This window comes from Carassius gibelio, chromosome A13 (genome assembly GCF_023724105.1).
Source record: "Carassius gibelio isolate Cgi1373 ecotype wild population from Czech Republic chromosome A13, carGib1.2-hapl.c, whole genome shotgun sequence".
Taxonomy (NCBI): domain Eukaryota; kingdom Metazoa; phylum Chordata; class Actinopteri; order Cypriniformes; family Cyprinidae; genus Carassius; species Carassius gibelio.
The window spans coordinates 6,418,444-6,438,769 of record NC_068383.1 but is presented as its reverse complement, the minus strand read 5'-3'; the positions used below and the strand labels follow the sequence as shown (position 1 = coordinate 6,438,769).

The 20,326-nt window shown below is 35.6% G+C and overlaps 1 protein-coding gene across 1 annotated transcript in view; it reads right to left on the bottom strand.

The window, feature by feature from the left end:
- The window catches only part of LOC128025981 (zinc finger matrin-type protein 4-like), a 127,566-nt gene that overhangs the window by 57,878 nt on the left and 49,362 nt on the right, over nucleotides 1-20,326 (bottom strand). The window lies entirely within an intron of this gene.

Here is a 20,326-nt window from a genome sequence, read left to right as displayed (position 1 = left end):
ATAGTTTGAAAATGTGAAAAGTTTAAAAAGTTTAAAAAGATTTAAGTTTAAGAAGTATAAAAATGACAGTGATTAACATATTGTTAGCATTACAAGCAAGTGACTATCATGTGACAAGCATGTACTTAGCATGATTAGCAAGGTATCTAGCATGTCGCTAGCATAATTTGCAAGTGACTAGCCATGTCGTTAGCATGATTAGCAAGTTACTAGCATGTCGCTAGCATGATTAGCAAGTTACTAGCATGTCGCTAGCATGATGTTAACATGATTAGCATGTTTCTAGCATGCGACTAGCATGTTGATAACATGATTTTAACATGATTAGCATGCGACTAGCATGTTGCTAGCATTATTTTAGCATGATTAGCATGTTGCTAGCATGATTTTAGCATGATTAGCATGCGACTAGCATGTTGCTAGCATGATTTTAGCATGATTAGCATGTTGCTAGCATGATTTTAGCATGATTAGCATGTTGCTAGCATGATTTTAGCATGATTAGCATGCGACTAGCATGTTGCTAGCATGATTTTAGCATGATTAGCATGTTGCTAGCATGATTTTAGCATGATTAGCAGGCGACTAGCATTTTGCTAGCATGATTTTAGCATGATTAGCATGTTGCTAGCATGATTTTAGCATGATTAGCATGCGACTAGCATGTTGCTAGCATGATTTTAGCATGATTAGCATGTTGCTAGCATGATTTTAGCATGACTAGCATGTTGCTAGCATGATTTTAGCATGATTAGCATGCGACTAGCATGTTGCTAGCATGATTTTTAGCATGACTAGCATGTTGCTAGCATGATTTTAGCATGATTAGCATGCGACTAGCATGTTGCTAGCATGATTTTAGCATGATTAGCATGTTGCTAGCATGATTTTAGCATGATTAGCATGTTGCTAGCATGATTTTAGCATGATTAGCATGCGACTAGCATGTTGCTAGCATGATTTTTAGCATGACTAGCATGTTGCTAGCATGATTTTAGCATGATTAGCATGCGACTAGCATGTTGCTAGCATGATTTTAGCATGATTAGCATGTTGCTAAAATTGATTTTAGCATGATTAGCATGTTGCTAGCATGATTTTAGCATGATTAGCATGCGACTAGCATGTTGCTAGCATGATTTTAGCATGATTAGCATGTTGCTAGCATGATTTTAGCATGATTAGCATGTTGCTAGCATGATTTTAGCATGATTAGCATGCGACTAGCATGTTGCTAGCATGATTTTTAGCATGACTAGCACGTTGCTAGCATGATTTTAGCATGATTAGCCTGCGACTAGCATATTGCTAGCATGATTTTAGCATGATTAGCATGTTGCTAGCATGATTTTAGCATGATTAGCATGTTGCTAGCATGATTTTAGCATGATTAGCATGCGACTAGCATGTTGCTAGCATGATTTTAGCATGATTAGCATGTTGCTAGCATGATTTTAGCATGATTAGCAGGCGACTAGCATGTTGTTAGCATGATTTTAGCATGATTATCATGTTGCTAGCATGATTTTAGCATGATTAGCATGCGACTAGCATGTTGCTAGCATGATTTTAGCATGATTAGCATGTTGCTAGCATGATTTTAGCATGATTAGCATGCGACTAGCATGTTGCTAGCATGATTTTTAGCATGACTAGCATGTTGTTAGGATAGATAGATAGATAGATAAGTTTGAATAGATGATAGATAGATAGATAGATAGATAGATAGATAGATAGATAGATAGATAGATAGATGAGTTTGAATATAGATAGATAGATAGATGAGTTTGAATATAGATAGATAGATAGATGAGTTTGAATATAGATAGATAGATAGATAGATAGATAGATAGATAGATAGATAGATAGATGAGTTTGATAGATAGATAGATAGATAGATAGATAGATAGATAGATAGATAGATAGATATATAGATAGATAGATGAGTTTGATGATAGATAGATAGATAGATAGATAGATATATAGATAGATAGATAGATAGATTAGTTTTAATATAGATAGATAAGTTTGATAGATAGATAGATAGATAGATAGATAGATAGATAGATAGATAGATTAGTTTTAATATAGATAGATAGATGAGTTTGAATATAGATAGATAGATGAGTTTGATTATAGATAGATGAGTTTGATTATAGATAGATAGATAGATAGATTAGTTTTAATATAGATAGATGAGTTTGATAGATAGATAGATAGATAGATAGATAGATAGATAGATAGATATATAGATAGATAGATAGATAGATAGATAGAGTTTGAATATAGATAGATAGATGAGTTTGAATGAGTTTGAATGGGTTAGTAATAGTACATAGGTTAGTCTGATTGAGTCTAATGGGCTTCAGTGTGTTTAGATTTGAATTTTTGACAGTTGGAGTTCACGGAATGTTCAGATGAGCAGAGGCTTTTCAATGCAAGTCTATGGGATTTTTATGATTTTTAATCTTCAGTTTTATGAAAAGTATAAGTCCGATCAGTTAGAAAAGATATAGCACACCCGGCGAGATCAGTCTGAAGAGCTGGGCCGAGTTTGGAGTCTGTAGAGTTAAAGCTCTAGGAGGAGTTAGAGTTGATAATTTTAGTCTCAGAAGAATAATAATAATAACTAGATAAAAAAGTTCGTCAAGACAAACTTTAAGTTGGCTTGAGAAAGCCTGACCAGAAAGTCTGAAAAAGTTTGAAAAGTTTGAAAAGATTGAAAAGATTGAAAAGTTTAAGTTTAAAAAGTTTTAAGTTTGATGGTTTTCAGTCTGAGATATATAGATAGATAGACAGATAGACAGATAGATAGATAGATAGATAGATAGATAGATAGACACAGTCAGAAGATAGTTTCTAATCTATCTATCTATCTTTCTATCTATCTATCTATCTATCTATCTATCTATCTATTAAAACTAATCTATCTATCTATCTATAATCAAACTCATCTATCTATAATCAAACTCATCTATCTATCTATCTATATTCATTATATATGATATAATATCATATCATATTTCATATCTATCTATTCTAAATCATGCTAGCAACATGCTAGTCGCATGCTAGTCATGCTAGAGACATGCTAGCAACATGCTAATCATGCTAAAATCATGCTAGCAACATGCTAGTCGCATGCTAATCATGCTAGAATCATGCTAGCAACATGCTAATCATGCTAATCATGCTAAAATCATGCTAGCAACATGCTAATCATGCTAAAATCATGCTAGCAACATGCTAGTCGCATGCTAATCATGCTAAAATTATGCTAGCAACATGCTAATCATGCTAAAATCATGCTAGCAACATGCTAGTCGCATGCTAATCATGCTAAAATCATGCTAGCAACATGCTAATCATGCTAAAATCATGCTAGCAACATGTTAGTCGCATGCTAATCATGCTAAAATCATGCTAGCAACATGCTAGTCGCATGCTAATCATGCTAAAATCATGCTAGCAACATGCTAATCATGCTAAAATCATGCTAGCAACATGCTAGCAACATGCTAGCAACATGCTAATCATGCTAAAATCATGCTAGCAACATGCTAATCATGCTAAAATCATGCTAGCAACATGCTAGTCGCATGCTAATCATGCTAAAATCATGCTAGCAACATGTTAGTCGCATGCTAATCATGCTAAAATCATGCTAGCAACATGCTAGTCGCTAGTCGCATGCTAATCATGCTAAAATCATGCTAGCAACATGCTAGTCGCTAGTCGCATGCTAATCATGCTAAAATCATGCTAGCAACATGGTAATGTTAGATGTTTATCTCTCTATCCATCTATATTAAAACTAATCTATCTATCTATCTATCTATCTATCTATCTATCTATCTATCTATCTATCTTCAAACACTATCTTCAAACTCTATCTATCTACCTATCTATCTTCAAACTTTATCTATCTATCTATCTATATTCAAATTCTATCTATCTATCTATCTATCTTCAAACTCTATCTATCTATCTATCTCAGACTGAAAACCGTCAAACTTAAAACTTTTTAAACTTCTTAAACTTTTCAAACTTTTCAGACTTTCTGGTCAGGCTTTCTCAAGCCAACTTAAAGTTTGTCTTGACGAACTTTTTTATCTAGTTATTATTATTATTCTTCTGAGACAAAATTATCAACTCTAACTCCTCCTAGAGCTTTAACTCTACAGACTCCAAACTCGGACCAGCTCTTCAGACTAATCTCGCCGGGTGTGCTATATCTTTTCTAACTGATCGGACTTATACTTTTCATAAAACTGAAGATTAAAAATCATAAAAATCCCATAGACTTGCATTGAAAAGCCTCTGCTCAACTGAACATTCCGTGAACTCCAACTGTCAAAATTTCAAATCTAAACACACTGAAGCCCATTAGACTCAATCAGACTAACCTATGTACTATTACTAACCCATTCAAACTCATTCAAACTCATCTATCTATATTCAAACTCTATCTATCTATCTATCTATAATCAAACTCATCTATCTATCTATCTAAATTCAAACTCATCTATCTATCTATATTAAAACTAATCTATCTATCTATCTATCTATCTATCTATCTAACTCATCTATCTATATTAAAACTAATCTATCTATCTATCTATCTATCTATCTATCTATCAAACTCATCTATCTATCTATCTATCTATCAAACTCATCTATCTATATTAAAACTAATCTATCTATCTATCTATAATCAAACTCATCTATCTATAATCAAACTCATCTATCTATCTATCTATCTTCAAACTCATCTATCTATCTATCTATAATCAAACTCATCTATCTATCTATCTATCTATCTATCTATCTATCTATCTATAATCAAACTCATCTATCTATCTATCTATAATCAAACTCATCTATCTATCTATCTATAATCAAACTCATCTATCTATCTATCTATAATCAAACTCATCTATCTATCTATCTATCTAAATTCAAACTCATCTATCTATCTATATTAAAACTAATCTATCTATCTATCTATCTATCTATCTATCTATCAAACTCATCTATCTATCTATCTATCTATCTATCAAACTAATCTATCTATATTAAAACTAATCTATCTATCTATCTATCTATCTATCTATCTATCTATCAAACTCATCTATCTATATTAAAACTAATCTATCTATCTATCTATCTATAATCAAACTCATCTATCTATAATCAAACTCATCTATCTATCTATATTCAAACTCATCTATCTATCTATATTAAAACTAATCTATCTATCTATCTATCTATCTATCTAAACATACTATTTACATCAGCAACCACTCAGGGTACCCTAGCAACCGCATAGCAACACCTTAGCAACCACTCCTGGGGACCCTAGATCTATCTATCTTCTGACTGTGTCTATCTATCTATCTATCTATATATCTATCTATCTACTATCTATCTATCTATCTATATATCTATCTATCTATCTTATCTATCTATCTATCTAAACATACTATTTACATCTATCGGAATTTTGCCCGTGATGGCCACACATTATTTGTTATAAAATGATCAACAATGACAAACTCATTTATGCTTAAATATTATTTTATTCAGTTTATGCCCATTTGGATCGCACTTAGTCTGGTACCTCACCCTTAAGAATGACAAACTGGAGTAAAAATCTCCAGAATGACTTACTCTTGGGATCACTGGAACACACAAGCCTTTCCACCACGTCAAGGTGGCGATCCTTGGAAAGGACATTCACTCTCCATTCATTCTTTATCTAACACACTCACACACACACACACACACACACACACACACACACACACACACACACACACCTTCCCTATTTAACACATTCACACACACATGCACACATGGAATACACACAAAATGTGATGTTTATTAATATACACTGAATTAATTTGTATTTGTATTAGCATTATTTCTCAAAATTAGATTTATTACGTCTTGAAATTATAAAATAAAATTTACATAAGTGTTGAATGAGAGATCTATGCAGACTTTTGAATGAGAGATCTATGCAGACTTTTGTATACATGATGTATCTAATCTAAAACACAATACACGGGATCATGATAGCTGTAATATGTCTGTAGAACTCCTGCTCTTACGTTTGAGTGTGAACCACTTACGAAAATAGGATCCAAAAGAGTGTTGTTTTCTGTTGTACCGGTGCTGATTAGCTGAGTGTATCCTTTATCTTCAAACAAATTGAGAATAGGTTTGTTGTGAAGAGACAGCTGATCTTCATTAAAGTCTCCACTCACTATAATGGGCTTGAAATCCATGATCTCCAGAGATGTCAAGAGTGCATTTAGGTTTGCCAAAAAGTCTGCTAAATTATAACTGGGTGGTCTGTAGATCACTGCAAGAAGTGCTTGTTTGGGGGCTTTTATCTTCAAAACCAAATATTCCAGGTCAGTAACATTCTGTATGTACATCAGAGGAGAAACTTGAAAGTTGTTCTTCACATAAATTGCCACTCCACCACCTTTCTTATTTGCCAAATGGGTGTAGTTTGTGTAGGATGCATGTCTGTTGCGTTTGTACATGGTGTATCCATCCAGCTGGAGGTATGCAGGAACAGCTGAGCCTGACAGGTGTGTTTCAGTGAGACACAAAACATCAGCCAGTAAAAGTTCATGGTGACATTTCAAATCATCTAAATGACACTCCAGTCCCTCTGTGTTATGATGAATGATTTTAAGAGCAGAATTCATTTTTGAATCTTGTACAATGTGAAGGATGGGTTGAATATTCAGAAAATCTGCTTTTGTCATGTTCTTCAAAGAGGCATTTATTTCTGGATCACAGAAAATTTTATTTTCATCAAAGTCAGTAATGTGCAGTCCGCTGAGTGTTGTTGTTCTGCTGAGTGCAACATATGCCATGCCTGATTCAAATATGCGCTTCAGAGATACAACAGCACAATCTGTTGTCATTCCTTGGACTTTATGGATTGTGCAAGCAAAAGCAAGTTTCATGGGGAATTGCCTTCGAACTGTTCCTTTTTTTTTTAGTGGTTCCTCTGACCTCTCAATATAGACAATATTGTCATTTCCAGCAGGTGCTATGTTGCGATGTTTCTGTCCAGCAGTCAGATTATCTAGATGAAGACCAATTGATTGAATGACAGGAACACCACCTTGAGTTTGAGCTGTTATTTTTGCCACATTGCCAAAAGTTCCATTAACCAGTCCATCTTCTACATCAATATTTCTAGTAAGCATCACACGTGCACCAATAGCAATCTGTAGTGTATCAATTAGATCACGTTTGTCTCCTTTTAATGGAACAGCTTGCCTTTTCATCTCACCTGTTCGTGGATCTTTTTTGTAGTCATGCGCATCGAGGTTAATGATATCTGAAAAGCGCGAGGATATGGCTTCAGTATTATGACTGTCTACCTCTTTATTGGTTGCATAGATGTGTAATGCATCAATAGGACACTCTTCAGGGGATGATCTTATGACTGCTTCTAACATGCACTTGTCTGCATCAGTCAGTTTTTCGTGCTTCTGTTTCACCCTAAGACGATTGAGTAGCTCAGCATATGCAAGATCATCTCTCTGCCTCATTATCTGTGTCAGTGTTATCATTTGAAAATGATCTCTCCAGAAGTCCAACACATGGTCCTCATACACACAGAGTGGTTTTGCTCTTCCAAGTGGTGGCAGCTGGAAAAAATCACCAACAGCGAGTATGGACAATCCACCAAAAGGTTTCTGGTTTCCTTTAATCTGTTGCAGTCTCCAGTTCACATATGCAAACAACTGTTTTGACACCATTGAGATTTCATCAATAATTAAAATATGTGCATTAGAAAGGTCTGCCCTCATTTCATCCAAGCTGTTTCCCAGGCCTTGGTAAGGAGGCTTCAAGCTTCTTGGGAGTTTCAAAAGACAGTGCAGTGTTTTACCTGAGATATTAAAGGCTGCAGTGCCTGTGAAGGCGGTTAAAAGAACAGTAGGCTGTGAAATGTCAGTATGCTCTCTCATGCATGGAAGCCTACGCAGGATTTTGGATGCTTCTGCATAAATAGATTTAATAACGTGTGATTTACCAACTCCGGCTCCTCCATTCAAAAAATACTGAAACGGTTGTGGGCTTTCACCAGAAACACATCTTTTGCACCAGTCTCGCACAGCATAAAATATGGAAGCTTGTGTTTGATTCAAGCTCTGGTACATTCTGCGAATCTGTGCATGATTTAGCTGGGCAGTTTCCATGAGTGGCATAGCTGTGTTACTGACAGAGGTAGATGCTGTGTATTCAGGAACGTCTTCTTGCTCATTCACTTCATTAGGATCAGTGGGTTCACGTTCCATAATGCTCTCCAATCTGATCAGTTCATTTGCAGGTGCCAGTGTAGTCCATGCATCTTCAATTGGCCCATTCTGTTCAAAATCCTCAATTGCTTTTTCTATAGCCTCATTATGTTTTTCATATTTCTTACGGTTTTCATTCACAATGTCGAACACACGCTGCAGTTCATCATTGCCTGGTAGTTTTACCGAAGCAAATGCATAAAATGATTCATATGTGGTGAATCTTGTGGACTTCAGCTGTTCATCTCTGCGATATGGTAGGTAAAGTTTTAGAAGAGTTCCATAGAATTTTTCTGGATGTTTTTCTTGTGAAAAACGAGCAAATCTAATAACAGCAGGCTTTCCCCTTGTTCTTTTCTGTATGCGTCCCATATTTTTTTGAAGTGGCAAAACATTTTTACCTTTTGTCTGTCCTCCATAAACAATACGGTATTCACTTGCAAATTCTGCCATGCACATGTTCTCAAATTCAGTCCTATTAGGTCTTGCCTTGTACTTGTCTGGCAATCCTGTCATCCACACATTCTCCACATCATCATCCATGGTCTGTAAGTACCTCATTGGTAAACTCATCTTTACAGCATTGTCATCAGTGGGTATGAAAATGACAGAACGTGATGATGATTTCAATTTCAGACTGCATGTGCGAGCGACTGCCTCTTGAGCGCTGACTTCTCTGTTCTTTGAATAGGCATTCATGACCTGTTTCATGCACTCACGGTCAGACAGGTTATCATGGCTTGAGTCTTTTACCACTCTCTTCAGGTAATCACTCATCTCATGTTCAGCTTTTGAAATGTACGAGAGCATGTACATGATACAGCTGTAGGGGTTCAGAATGAACTGTATGTCCATGTTTGCATTCCAAGCTCTTAATAACATTGGATTGTACCCATTAACCCAGCAGTCCTGTGGTTGTCTCTCCATAACTATTAAACTTGATGTAGACAGAGCCTCAATATGTTTCTCATACTCTTCATAAGTCAAGTTTGCTTGATTCAGTAGCTGTGTAATGGTTTCAAAACTCTGACTTGAGTCATTCAGTAGATCCCACACCTTCTGTAGCTGTTCTTTTGCGACGGTGGCATAATCTCTTTCCTCTGATCCATTCTCATCATCAGAATTTTCTGCAGGAGGAGGTCTGGGGCGGGTTATTGTGGTTCGGTTAATGGGTGGTTTAGGAAATCCAAATCTGCAGTGCTTCTTGTTCTTTTTACAGGATTTTGAGTGATTACGGCTGTGCATCTGTACTTCACTTACAATTCTATGCAGTTCTGGGTCTTTGTTTGGATCTGGTAATTTGCATGATATATATTTATCAATGAAATCACAAACATCCTGATCTTCATCATTTTCAAACTCTGGAGCATCTTTCACCCAAAATAAGCAGTGAATGTGTGGAGAACCACGTAACTGAAATTCTACTCTGTAAAAAAAGTCAATTACCTCACCGATAGGCCGTGCGGGTGACATGATTAGATCTCTCATTAAGGCTTCAACGCGTTTTTCAAACATGCGCATGGCTGTGACTGGGTTGCTTCTCAAGATTTCACATTTTTCAGACCAGTCTAATTCATCAAAGTTCACAGTTTCACCTTGCTGTGCTTTAATAGCAGTAATCACTTCAGGCCATCTCATCTCAGCAGCACTAAACGTACAGAAAAATGTGGGAGTGCCCAGCTGTCTCAACATAGCAAATAAGTCACGCATAGTTTTCTCCCAGTATGCTGGAGTCCCTCTTAATGGTTGCATGAAACGTGTTGCCTCCTTATTATTCACAAGCTTTTCTAACTCCTGTTTATCCTGCAGCAGTGAACAGTTTATTCTGCGTCCATCACGGGTCATGGGTTTTGCTTTTCTCAGCTGGATAGACATACTAGATGTTGCCATATGCATTTCAGTGACAAACTGAGCAAAGAAGATGTAGTTTGTGTCTCTTGCACAACGATTGTCAATAGAAAATAGCCTTGTGTTAAAGTATCTGCTGGGGGAAACATGTTTTGCTCTGTCAGGCTCATCAAAGGTATTTTTCCCATCAGGAAACTGAACCGGGAATGACATTGATTCAAGTTTTTTAACTTTGAAAATGCTAACAGGACTATTTTTCGATGCTGGGGCAATGCAAAATATTCCGTCATCATAAGACAACAGCTGCTGACCAAGATCTGGGGGCTGAAGACATGTATCCAAAGCAAGGCCTCTCGATTGCTCTTCTGCAGTATTCTCAGGGTCATCACTTGAATCATTGTGTTGATTCTCATTGCTCTGATTTTCAGTGTTCTCATTTTGACTGCTGCTCTCAAAATCCATTTCCTCATCAGGAGCACTGATGTCATTTGTGGACGGTTCATGCTCATTGAACATTTCTTCTTCTGAGAGTGCTGCATTAATGATGATATCTTTATATTCTGAATGCATTTCTTTTAGTTTACTTAAAGCAGACAAGACCTTACGCATGTTCAAAGTCTGGTACTGATAGTGACCTTGGTAGCACAGACGTCTTTTCAACTTCACAGTAAGCAGCTGTGATTCACTTCTGGGCCTTGGTAAACAATTTACTGTTGTTTCCACTTCAGATGCAACAGAAATTACAGCTCCTTTTATAGCTTTCTGTTGGCCTTTAGGAAGTGTTAAAATTTTCGCAAAGGGAATGTACTTTGCAATGACATGTCTTTCTAGAATATTCAAATCACACAGTTCTGAAGGAATGGGAGTGAACTGAAGCATATTAGCTACAGCAATATCTGGCATTGTACCTCTCAAAAGTGTCGTATGGCAGCTGTGACAGATCCATTCTGTTTTCATGTTCTCCAAGGCACATCGATCAGGGCAGTCAGAGCAGATGTGAACATAGTTTCCAGTCAAGCAAAGTGCAGCAACTGTAGGATTTTTTTTATATTTATGCACTACACAATTACGCACTTGATTGGAGAAGAGTGCTCTGGCGCAGCATGTGCAGACATAAGTTGGCCCCTGTTTTATAACATCTCTGAAAACATTTAAGGCTCTTAACATGCCTGGATCTTGTACTATGTCATGCTGGCTATCTTGTACGGTTTCTCTCTGCCGCTGCATCAAATACATTTTTTTGTATTTGTACTTTATCTCTTGTGCACTATGTACTTTGTGAAGTACCTTAAGGGCAGATGTTTTGCATTTAGATTTGAATAAATAATATTCTTTCTGACGAGCCCTGAAATGAGCATCACAGTGATAATGCTGTTTAAAAATTTCCTTTCTTCTTTTATAGAAGTTAGGATCATTTTTGCATCGGTTTGTGTAATGGTCTTTTTGCCTTTGCCTAAAAATTGGATCTTTTAAATATCTGTCAACAAGATTTTGCTTAAGCTGTTCCTTATACTTAACATTGTCCCTGTAATTCTGAATGATATAATTCTTTTGTCTCTCTCTGAACTGTTCCAGATTCCTGTAATTCTGAATGATATAATTCTTTTGTCTCTCTCTGAACTGTTCCCGATTCCTGTAGTTCTGAATGATATAATTCTTTTGTCTCTCTCTGAACTGTTCCCGATTCCTGTAATTCTGAATTATATAATTCTTTTGTCTCTCTCTGAACTGTTCCCGATTCCTGTAATTCTGAATGATATAATTCTTTTGTCTCTCTCTGAACTGTTCATCACTTTTGTAATTTAAGGTTATTTTACACTTTTTATTCTGTCTGTATTTTTCATTATTTTTATAGGTGTTTTTCATTGCTTGTTTGCGTTCTTCTCTATAATTAATATTATTCCTATAGTTGTTCTTCATGGCTTGGCTTTGTCTTTGTCTGTATTCACTACTTGTTTTATAATCATAGACTTCACGTACAGCCTGTTTTTTGTCATAAACACCTTGTCTCTGAACCATTTCTTTATGCCATTTTTTATAGTATAACTTTCTTTTTCGAGTCTTGTTCAGTTTTTCTGTCTGCTTGACTGCGAATTGTGAATTCTGGTGATTTGGAGCTGAAAATGCCAATTGATCCTGTGACAATATGTTGTAAGAAAGTTCACTCAATGGTAAATTTTTAGATTTATCTTGATTTTGAGTGACAGTAATTTGAACTTCCATTTTATCTTTATAAAGCAAGTGGGCTTGTTCATCAGTTGATGTGGCTCTGTTAATAGCAGTCTGAGGGAGTTGTTGAACTGGATCTTGGACTTGAACATGTAGGACATCAGTAGACAAGCATTGTTCATCATTTGACAGATCTTTCTTCTCAAATGTGAAAGATGGTTGCACATCAAGTTCAAGGTCACCGCAGTTCGGGGAGACTTCAGTCAAGTGGGCTTGTTCATCAGTTGATGTGGCTCTGTTAACAGCAGTCTCAGAGAGTTGTTGAACTGGATCTTGGACTTGAACATACTGTGGTGGGACATCAGCAGATGAGCATTGTTCATCATTTGACAGAGCTTTGTTCTCAAATAAGACATTATGTTCAAGGTCACCGCAGTTCGGGGAGACTTCAGTCAAGTGGGCTTGTTCATCAGTTGATGTGGCTCTGTTAACAGCAGTCTCAGAGAGTTGTTGAACTGGATCTTGGACTTGAACATACTGTTGTGGGGCATCAGCAGATGAGCATTGTTCATCGTTTGACATAGCTCTGTTCTCAAATGAGACGGATGGTTGCACATCATTTTCAAGATCACAGCAGTTCAGGGAGACTTCAGTACGTACACAGCTTTCAGTCATCATGCTAATGAATGATACAGGCAGCAGCTCAAACGCTTCCTGGTCTCTCAAATCAAAACATCCTTGATACAATATTAAAAGCCTGTCCACAAGATCCTGTAATTGATAAAACGTCAGGAATACCGCTGTGCCTGTGCCTTCTTCAACAGGCATTCCATATATAGATCTGCAGTGAGAATCAAAATAACCAAACCTCCCTGATCGATCTCTGAATACAGCGATACATGAGTTTCCACACAACAGCAAAGCATCACTGACATCGGCTCTGAGACACTGCAAAGTATTCTCAAGATTTTCATAGTTGCCTAGTGCAGGGGTATCTCTCAGAAATCCAAACCTCTGGGGATGTTTCAGGATGTTGTAGCAGCGAGTGTTTGTCTCAATTATCTTTGGTAGCTCGTCAAAATTTAAAAAGTTACCCACAAATTTTCCTTTGCTCTGCAGAGCTTGTTTGACACTAGTGTAGACTGCATCACCTTTCTGTAAAATGCTATCTAAATCGAAACTCTGTAGCTCATTTCTTTCACTATGGACTGCTAGGAACATTAAGGAATTACAAGTACACTGACGTCCTCTGGAGTACACATTGTACCTCGCATCGGTCTGACAGTGAGACGCTTTAACAGACAGCACGTATGGGTTTTCCTCACTCATACCTGATACAGAGTTGGTACTGTTAGTGGTGCCCAATGAAGATTGTAGCTTTCTGCGCTGTTTCTGAGATTCACTTCTCTTTCCTTTTCTTGGCATGGTGATGTTTCAGTACTGGAATCAAGCAAATGTGTCTGAGTAATGGATAAATATATTGATGTTCACTTATACTTGAAATGGAACACAGATAATGCTTTTATGTAGTTCTACAGAAAAGTTCAATATTTGATATATAACAAGACAACAGTAAATGAATTCATTTGAAGTTAATCAAAAAAAGATTTTGTACTTTAAAATTGTTGATATTCCAACGTTGTGAAATCTGGAAATTTCTTCACTCTTTCTGAATGTGTAGTTCACTATTCTCACCTGGGTTTGATGTTCAAGCTTTTCACAATCAGGTTTTTCACAATCAGGTTTTTCACAATCAGGTTTTTCACAATCAGGTTTTTCACAATCAGGTTTTTCACAATCAGGTTTTTCACAATCAGGTTTTTCACAATCAGGTTTTTCACAATCAGTTTTTGGTTTTCAAAGAGTTTTTGGTTTCAAGTATTTTCGGGTGGCTTTATTTTTCAAGATGCGTTAGCAAGCATGCATTTGCGTTTGGGTTCATGCGTTTTGGGTTTTGCGTTTTGGGTAAGATTGCGTTTTGGGTTGCAAGCAAGCGAAGCAGCAAGCAGTGCAGCAGCGTTTGGGGGTTTAGCAGCCAGCAGGTTGTTTTTTGGTTTGGAAGAGAAAGAACAGAATGGGCGAGAGGTAGAGATTGAAGCAAGATAAATGTTTGAGTGAAAAATGGATATAAAGGTATGGATAGGACAGAACAGAACAGGACAGTTAAGGACACACACACAGAAACACACACACACAGAAAAGAACAAGTTAATAACATTCTTATTCAACAGGAATATAAAATTGCACTTAAAAAAAAGACTAAGCAGTTAAATAAATTGTAATAATAAAACAATTCTAATATAATAATTTATAAAATGGTTACTTACTGTACAGAGGGGGGCAATGTAATAAAAAATTTATACAAAATGCATATGGCTGAATTAGATTTGTATGAAATTAACTGCATTTATGGTTGATGATTGGGATAGCAATAGCTATTAGATTAGCAATAGCCTAAATTTAAAAATAGTTCTTACATCGATGGAAATAAAGATGTCCAATCTACTGTAGGAAAAAAGACACCAGTTTTGTTCAGATCTCACACAAATCAGGTTGTTCCTTTAAGCTATGACACCTTGTTTTTACTCAACACATTTACATGAACTTTCAAATGCCTCTCAAAATAAACTTTATAATTGTTACTAATGGCTAAATGTGTCATCTCATTATTCTATATACAAACCCGTTTCCAAATAAGTTGGGAGACTGTACAAATTGTGAGTAAAAAAGAAATGGAATAATTTACAAATCTCATAAACTTATATTATTTGATATGTCATCTGTTGTATTCTGAATAAAATACTGAAATTTGAAACTTCCACATCATTGGATTCTGTTTTTATTCACAATTTGAACAGTGTCCCAACTTCTTTGGAATCAGGTTTGTACATTAAAGGCTATGACGTCTATGTAAAGCTACAGAATATGTAGAACTGTACATTTCAAAATAAAGATATGTCTAATTAACATGTTGTGCGTATGTTACTTGCATAGACAGCCAACGCAGCCTCAACCCTATAAATAAATGAAAATAAATAAATATCTACAAGGGCTGATACTGGTACCTGAACGATAGTTACATTTTGACAATTCACATGTTTCTTTGAAGGTTTTTTAATTGAGAGTGTGAAATAAAAAGAACTCTTTTTAAAAAATTTGCTCATTGTAACTTTTTGCCAGTACTGGGTATTTATATATATATATAGGGGTGGCACGGTTCGGTTTGTTTCACAGTTTTAGAGTCACGGTTTTCCATACAGTTCAGTATGTGCTATGTTTATTGCAAAACGATACTTTCTAATAAATAAAAAAAGAAGAATATTCTATCCAACTACAAGCAACAACACAAATAAATACAATAGAGTAAAGATACAAACAATAAACAGTGATTTTCTTCTTTTTTTTTAGGCAGGTCTAGCATAAGTTTTTAGGTACAGAAATTGAATAAAGTAATAAAATGTAAAACAGCATTGCATTTTGCAGGGAATAAATTAAAGATTATTCTATATTAAAGTTACAAAAGCTTTTTAATCAAGAGCAGTGAGAGATTTCTTTGTTGTTGCTATTCGATTAATATAAAGACTGTCACTTTAAGAGAATGCACTGATACAGCAGGCCTATGCTCAGCTGGCTATGTCTGCTGTAGGAAACTAACCTAGACGGGCATTTTGACATAATTTTTGTGTGAATTTGTCCATTTAAACACAATACTTCAGAGAGAGCTTAATATTTGTGAGCGTTCTCAGGCGTGGGTTTGCGCGCTTCAGGTGAGCGCATGCAAAAATCTTCTCTCTGCACGTGCGAGCTCGCATCCTGTGGCTCTTGAATGTGTAAACTGTCAAAAGTTTAAATATCTTTAGTTTAAGCGCATATTAACGTGTGCTTATTCAGGTCTCACCCGGATGATGACGGAATAAATGACTGCTCATATTCCAGTATATTTCAATCACATTAAACAAGAGGAAAGTGTTTGTCCAGGGTTGTTTTTTTGTTTTGTTTTTCCTCATCGCTGTTGTAATGTCTGGGATTCCAGAATGCACATCCATCAACAGAAACATATATTAGATCATGAACCCTGTTTGTTTTACGTGCTATTTATAGCAAACCTTATTACAGATTCTTTGTCAGATTTAAGTTGAACCACGGTCCCAGGGCGTGCCGAACCATGTGTGGTCAACCGAACGGTTCAGGTTTTTCTTTTCAGCAAACCGTGCCACCCCATTTAATAAATAAATAAATAAATAAATAAATAAATATATATATATATATATATATATATATATATATATATATATATATATATATATATATATATATATATGTATGTGTGTGTGTGTGTGAATTACCTTTTATAGAAGGTTCTGAGGACCACTTGGCAGTAGGGAGGACAACACAACCTAAAAAATATAATAAATAACCATTAAGATCTTCTGCACACAAATGTTATTTAATGTTAAGTACTTGCTGAGATAGCATAGATGCAAAACCTTATGCTGGGTACACACCAAAAAAAAATTTTCACATCTTATAAGATTTTCAAAATGTGATAGAACACAATTTGAAATTGTTTAACCATTTAGTTCCTGTAGTGTGTGGTGTGCCATGATGTGACAAAGACAGCACACCACAAACGGATTTTCAACCAGAGTCTCAATCTGTCAACTGTGCAAAATCTTGGGAGACTTCAGAATAAGCATAGCGGACGATATGCAGGAAGAAATTGCAATGATAGTGTGTGGAATGATTTTCATAGAAAATTCATGGAAAAAAAGAAAAGATTTTGGGTGAAGTCATGGAGACGGTGGTAACATGGTCTGTATAAGTTACAGATGATTTCACTTTGTGCTGTACCATGACTTCTTCCGTCTTCCATCATCTCGCTTTCTGATTGGATATTGTTTCGTTTCACTTGATTATCTCCAGAGCTTGCACGCGTTTGTCCTCGGGGTTCCCCCAACACATCAGGATTTCTGATCGTAAGTATTAAACATGTTGAATATTTACTATTTGCAATTGGGGTGGCTCCTACATTCTTCTGATCAGGTTCGGACAGTCTTAACACATCTCACACCAAGGGAAAATCTGATAAGATTATTTTTTGGTGTGTACCCAGCATAGGAAAAGTTAATGCCAGACAGACAGTTAAAGGATAACTTACCACAGAGGACGCAATGATCTGGCAACCAAAGATGCAGCCAAAGGGAGAAAAAGAAGAGATCACTTATATGATTCAGTAATATGCGAATCTATTACATAGATTTGAGTGTACTGACATGTATTAAAATAACTTATTAAACAAATTGTTGATCTGGATACATAGATAAATTATTGATTTACCACAAAGTTACAAAACAGCAACAAATTAAGGCAAATGCAATCAAACACATCACAATCTATGTCCATGTTCTTCGTCTCTGTAAATCATTCTGTTGTTATAATATTTGAAACTATGTGAAGGTAGGTTTTTGCAGTGATAATTAAATGCAAATATGGAGAATCTGTTAGGCTGTCAATCAAATACTTACACAGCAGGAGCAACAGCTTCTTTGCACAAAAGGAAAAGAAAGAAATAGGTCAAATACAGGTGCAGATGGACATGAGCATGAGTTGTGTAAGTGGCATTAAGTTTGTCTTGTAAGTAGCTTTAGTTGCTATTGCAGTAAAAACTTGAGCATTAACACATGATCATTTCTTATATTCATACTATCCATTAGCATTGCATTAGAAATATACATCATTCTTATGGAAATACCTGAGATTAATTGAAGAACACAGACAAACCATTGTTGTCAACGGCTGTTTATTGTTTCCATAGTTCATAAGTCAATATCTCTATTTTACCGCGATATGAGAGATTCATGACATCCGTATGAGGCGGTCACTGGACGTGTCTTTAGAGATCTACACATTATTTTCTATTAGTCTACCCACACCGGCGGCTGCCAGCTACGTCATGTTTTACTTGTTGTAGGCATATGGTTGTTTGAGTTCTAGATTCGGCGCGAATATTCCCAACTTCACCTGTGGACTTGCTGCGCGAGGGCGCCCTCCGGCGTCGAGTATGAATGAAACAGACATTGATCATGTTTAGCGCTTCAAAATGCTCACATCACCTTGCTTTTTGGTAAACATAATACCACTCTCAAAATAAATGTGAAGTAAACATATAACAATCCATCAATGCTTGTCCAATTAAGCCCACTTTTGAAGTCGAGGGACGTTGTTTAGTCACGACCGTACGGGAGGAAACTTATTTTTTCCCTAAGTGTAACGTTAACTGTTACCTTGAGTTATACATCTGGGGCTCATTTCAAAACGTTTAGTACAAATACATAAAGCTAACCACTTCAAATTCATTGACCCACACCTATTTTGATAATCTTTAAATGAAATATTACCTCAGAAATATTTCAGTACTCACCTGAAGGAAGGACCACTGGACCGGATGAATCCAGAATGATTGACAGCTCATTAGTTATGCAGTTCCAGTGTCTCATTGGCCAGCTGGCTGCTATATTCGTTTTCCATTTAAATACTAAACCCTGATACACTTATAATCAAGTTTAATTAGTCAAAATACATTTAAAAGTCATTAAAAGTAAAAAATACAATAAATAAAAATAAGTAAAAAATGTAAACAAAACGCGCCCGCGCACACACGCGCAGGAGATGCGCGCACCCAGTCAGTTAATAAAAAACGGAAATGTTTCATTAATACATTAGGCATCAACTAGACAAGATAGAAATCAGCAAAAAAGGGGGGAAATATGAAATAGGGTAATTTATTGTTAATTTAATAACATTTGCAGGCAAAACAGATTTAATAGGGATTTATTTTAAATTAATTACAAGTTAAAAATATTCATCAAAGCGAGCTCACACACAAAGAGCAGGAGATCCGCCAGAGTCTGTTAAAAACTGTGCAAAGCCTTTTTAATTTGAAATAAAATTAAAGTTTAAAATATGAAGTACAATACATACAATTAATTCAAAGTTAAAATATTTATTACAATAAATAAAAATAATTACAAGTAAAAAATATTTATCAAAACGCGCACACACAGACAACGCAGGAGTTGCTTATAATATCATAAAATCACAAAGAATATAATAACAAATAATATAAATAAAATTCCTTATCATTTAAAGAAATTAACACGAACACGCGCGCGCACCCGGAGACACACACAAAGGGTGCGAGCAGCAGGATTCCCGCTTAAAAGACGTGCACAGCCAGTCTTCTTCAGTCCGCAGCAGTTCTCCACCGCTTACCAGAGAAGGCGCTATTGTTCCCCTGCTGAATTATAAGGTGAGACAGAAGATATAACATGTATTTTAAACACTGTGTATTTAGAAATGTTATTTTACAAATAAATGAATAAATACAAATAATAAAAAAGTCAGAAAAAAAGCTCTTTCCATTATCTGACAGGAAATTTCATTTTCTGAGGAAAAATTTTACTTCATTAGAAATTTTATCAATGACTTTCAATATATAAATCAACTAAATGAATAAATAAATAGATTCCTGTAAAATATTAAGTTAAAAAAGAGAGAAGTCCTGTCAGAGTATGAAGTTTAAAAAATAAATCCTGTCAGAGGCTGCTCGTTTTCCCCTTCCTGGCAGGAAATGTAATTCTCTGAGGTAAATTTTTATTTCACAAGCAATGTATTTGCGTGATTAGCTTATTAAATGGAAGTTGATTAACATTTCTTGCGATGTAAATATTTATATAAAAAAAAAAAAAATGTTAGGTATTGAAAAAGGGGCCGTCTATAGGGTTATGGCTAAGGTTGAGTTCATTTTCTGAGGTAAAACTTTACTTCATTAGAAATTTTACTTCATTAGATTGTATTTTTGAAATACATTCCTGTGAAATATGAAGTAAAAAAAAAAGATAATTTCACAAATTAATGAAACACTATAAAGAAAACGAAAAAAAAAGATATTATGCAATAAAGTACAGTAATAGAAATAT